Source organism: Oncorhynchus tshawytscha, linkage group LG33 (genome assembly GCF_018296145.1).
Source record: "Oncorhynchus tshawytscha isolate Ot180627B linkage group LG33, Otsh_v2.0, whole genome shotgun sequence".
Lineage (NCBI taxonomy): Eukaryota > Metazoa > Chordata > Actinopteri > Salmoniformes > Salmonidae > Oncorhynchus > Oncorhynchus tshawytscha.
In genome coordinates, this window is record NC_056461.1 from 43,253,887 (window position 1) to 43,258,886 (window position 5,000).

The window sequence follows — 5,000 nt, forward strand, 5'->3', positions numbered from 1 at the left end:
TCCCTCTCCTCATTTCCCTCCGTATCCCCTCCTCTCCTCTGCTCCCCTTCCTCTCGCTCCTCCACTCCCCCTCCTATCCTCCCTGATCCTCCTCTCCTCTACTCCTTCTCTCCTCTCCTACAGAGTCCACAGTGTTCATCCCTCAGTCCAGTTACTGGATAAAGGAGGATGTTGGAGAGATGCTGGTACCTGTCCACAGGAGTGGAGACATCAGCCAGGAACTCATGGTGATCTGCTATACTCAGCAGGGTACAGTACCTCTCCCTCGATCTCTCTCTCGCCTCTCCTTCTCTCATGCCTCTCTCCTCTCCTTCCCTCATCTGTCTCTTCTCAGCAGGGTACAGTACCTCTCCTTCTCTCACCCCTCTCTCCTCTCCTTCTCCCTCAGGTTCAGCCACTGGTACCATCCCCTCTACAGTCCTGTCCTACTCTGACTATATTTCCAGGCCAGAGGAGCACGCCAGCATCCTGCGCTTCGACAAGGGAGAGACGGAGAAACAGTGTGGCGTGGTCGTCATCGACGACTCCCTGTACGAGGTGGAGGAGAGCTTCAACGTAACGCTGTCCCTGCCCATCGGAGGGTGCCTCGGTGCACACTACGCCACCACTAAAGTCAACATATATCCAGACCAAGATGATGGTAAGATAGAGGGAGTGAGTGAGTGAGTGAGTGAGTGAGTGAGTGAGTGAGTGAGTGAGTGAGTGAGTGCACTACAGACAAAGTCGTTGGTTGTTTCTCAATCTGCATATTACTGTGCTCCACACTCTCATGCTCAGAGTTTGTTTTCGAAAGGACGTTCTCTTGAGAAAATTTTGTGAGGACAGCAGTGTGGAGAACTCATAAAATGTAACATTTGAGAAGCACTCACACTACTGCACTACCATTTACCAATACAGACGAAACAAGACAGCTACATGAATCAAACGCCAACGTTTCACAGATATTTGTGAATTGTATTTAGCTAGCCAGCTAGTTTTCTATGTTAAATAATAAAATACCTACAACTAAAGTTGCTATGCAAAGTACAGGTAACTGTCAAAATAAAGGAAACACTTGAGGCATACAAAGTATATTGAAAGCAGATGCTTTCACACAAAGGTCCCTGAGTTAAATATGACTTTAAACTCCCATCATGCTTAGGGTAATGTAAAACAGAATTGCTGGGCAGGCCATTATTTTGGCTACCATGGCTACACCCCCATAGGATGACAATGCTCCCATCCATAGTGCGCGATGTAAACCATATGCCCTGGCCGTCTCAGTCACCAGATCTCAACCCAATTCAACACTTACGGGAGATTCTGGAGTGGCGCCTGAGACAGCGTTTTCCATCACCAATCAACAAAACACCAAATGATGGAATTTCCCGTGGAAGAATGGTGTCACATCCCTCCAATAGAGTTCCAGACTCTGGTAGAATCGGTGCCAAGACACATTGAAGCTGTTATATCTCGTCGTGGCCCCACATCCTATTAAGACTCTTTATGTTGGTGTTTCCTTCATTTAGGCAGTTACCTGTAATTAGCCAAGGTCAACTACATATGTTTTGTAGCTAGCTAGCTACCAATTCTTTGTCAGTTAGCTTGCGATCCACACACACTACAGTGGATATTGTTGGCAGGTAAAAATGCCAAAATTAACACATTATGTATTGATTAACGTGTCAAGATAAAATATTGTAGTCAGGCAACATATGAGATGTGAGTGGGCAACTTTTTATAGTTTCTCTCTCTTCAGCTCAAAACCAGCCACCATTGTTTTCAAGAAATATAGATTTTTTTTTTAACATGGTTGCGTCATATCAAGTCGACAATCCTGGGAATATTTCAGTTGAAGCTTTTATCGATGCTTTGTAATGTGTAAAACAGAGTACGCATCTGAGAACTGCCTTGAGAACTGCCTCGAGAACTGCCCTGAGAACTGCCCTGAGAACTGCCCTGAGAACTGCCCTGAGAACTGCCCTGAGAACTGCCCTGAGAACTGCCTTGAGAACTGCCTCGAGAACTGCCCTGAGAACTGCCCTGAGAACTGCCTTGAGAACTGCCCTGAGAACTGCCCTGAGAACTGCCTTGAGAACTGCCCTGAGAACTGCCCTGAGAACTGCCCTGAGAACTGCCCTGAGAACTGCCTTGAGAACTGCCCTGAGAACTGCCCTGAGAACTGCCCTGAGAACTGCCCTGAGAACTGCCTCGAGAACTACCCTGAGAACTGCCCTGAGAACTGCCCTGAGAACTGCCCTGAGAACTGCCCTGAGAACTGCCCTGAGAACTGCCCTGAGAACTGCTAGGCTTGGGTGGTACAGATGTTCATACCTTCATACCGTCCTCGTGCCATCCCATGGTATACGGTATTACCAGCACTGAACACAAGTTTTCAAAACCCCACTAAGCATCATTGAACCGAAGGTTAGCAATACTAACAAGTACATGTTGTTGAGGAAAACTCGATACAAGGATCAGGCAGAGCCTCATTATCCAGTTAATAAGAGTTTAATCAAGCAAGTGATTACACTCAAGATGAATTTTAGAGCAAACTCAAAGTTACAGAATCACACAGTCATGTGATATAGTCAGTGATATACTTATTCTACACAAAGAACTGCTTGTCCCTCCTAGGAGGAGGCAATTTCTTCTACGCAAAGAACTGCTTGTCCCTCCTAGGGGGAGGCAATTTCTTCTACACAAAGAACTGCTTGTCCCTCCTAGGGGGAGGCAAGGTCTTCTACACAAAGAACTGCTTGTCTCTCCTAGGGGGAGGCAATTTCTTCTACACAAAGAACTGCTTGTCCCTCCTATGAGGAGGCAAGGTCTTCTACACAAAGAACTGCTTGTCCCTCCTAGGAGGAGGCAAGGTCTTCTACACAAAGAACTGCTTGTCCCTCCTAGGAGGAGGCAAGGTCTTCTACACAAAGAACTGCTTGTCCCTCCTAGGAGGAGGCAATTTCTTCTACACAAAGAACTGCTTGTCCCTCCTAGGTGGAGGCAAGGTCTTCTAAACAAGTCAAAATGAGGCTCAGTAGTGTGTGTGGCCTCCACGTGCTTGTATGAACTCCCGACAACACCTGGGCATGCTCCTGATGAGATGGCGGATGGTCTCCTGAGGGATCTCCTCCCAGACCTGGACTAAAGCATCCGCCAACTCCTGGACAGTCTGTGGTGCAACGTGGCGTTGGTGGATGGAGCGAGAAATGATGTCCCAGATGTGCTCAATTGGATTCAGGTCTGGGGAACGGGTGGGCCAGTCCATAGCATCAATGCCTTCCTCTTGCAGGATCTGCTGACACACTCCAGCCACATGAGGTCCAGCATTGTCTTGCATTAGGAGGAACCCAGGGCCAACCGCACCAGCATATGGTCTCACAAGGGGTCTGAGGATCTCATCTCGGTACCTAATGGCAGTCAGGCTACCTCTGGCGAGCACATGGAGGGCTGTGCGGCCCCCAAAGAAATGACACCCCACACCATGACTGACCCACCACCAAACCGGTCATGCTGGAGGATGTTGCAGGCAGCAGAACGTTCTCCACGGCGTCTCCAACCTCTATCACGTCTGTCACGTGCTCAGTGTGAACCTGCTTTCATCTGTGAAGAGCACAGGGCGCCAGTGACGAATTTGCCAATCTTGGTGTTCTCTGGCAAATGCCAAACGTCCTGCACGGTGTTGGGCTGTAAGCACAACCCCCACCTGTGGACGTCGGGCCCTCATACCACCCTCATGGAGTCTGTTTCTGACAGTTTGAGCAGACACATGCACATTTGTGGCCTGCTGGAGGTCATTTTGCAGGGCTCTGGCAGTGCTCCTCCTGCTCCTCCTTGCACAAAGGCGGAGGTAGCGGTCCTGCTGCTGGGTTGTTGCCCTCCTACGGCCTCCTCCACATCTCCTGATGTACTGGCCTGTCTCCTGGTAGCGCCTCCATAATCTGGACATTACACTGACAGACACAGCAAACCTTCTTGCCACAGCTCGCATTGATGTGCCATCCTGGATGAGCTGCACTACCTGAGCCACTTGTGTGGGTTGTAGACTCCGTCTCATGCTACCACTAGAGTGAAAGCACCGCCAGCATTCAAAAGTGACCAAAACATCAGCCAGGAAGCATAGGAACTGAGAAGTGGTCTATGGTCACCAGAACCTGCAGAACCACTCCTTTATTGGGGGTATCTTGCTAATTGGCTATAATTTCCACCTGTTGTCTATTCCATTTGCACAACAGCATGTGAAATGTATTGTCAATCAGTGTTGCTTCCTAAGTGGACAGTTTGATTTCACAGAAGTGTGATTGACTTGGAGTTACATTGTGTTGTTTAAGTGTTCCCTTTATTTTTTTGAGCAGTGTATTTTGTTTGTCAGCTAGATAGTTTACTAGATCATCTGGAGCTAAACACTTTTAATAAGTAATTTAGTAATTTTAGTAACGGTCAAAGTAACACTCACTGTGGTAAACATATTGAGAAACACCCAGTGTAATAATATTGATAAACACCCAGTGTAACATATTGAGAAACACCCAGTGTAACATATTGAGAAACACCCAGTGTAGTAAACATATTGAGAAACACCCAGTGTAAACATATTGAGAAACACCCAGTGTAAACATATTGAGAAACACCCAGTGTAATCATGTGTTTCTCTGAGTGTCTAACAATTGCCTTTCCGTTTTCACAAAACACTCATCCGTGTGTCATTCCATTTCCACCAAGGCAGTTGCCTGTCACAGACACTATCAGCAATACAACTTTACCACTCACTCCACCTCAGGGTCCTATTCATTAGTGCACACCGTAGCAAAATATAGCAGAACGGCAATGGAAAATGAAAATAAGTGTTTCATATTCAACAAGGTCAGGCAATCCGTCATTTTACGGTCTGTTTGCTTCCGTTGGTAGTGAATACAACACAACCTTCACCCTCAATCCACCATTCAGCATTTACCCAAGCCCTGTACACTCAAACCACCCTTCATCATTCAACATTTACCCAAGCCCTGTACACTCAAACC

The 5,000-nt window shown here is 47.4% G+C and overlaps 1 pseudogene; it reads left to right on the forward strand.

Moving 5' to 3' along the window:
- LOC112230722 overlaps positions 1-5,000 on the forward strand; it is a 238,180-nt pseudogene that overhangs the window by 146,610 nt on the left and 86,570 nt on the right.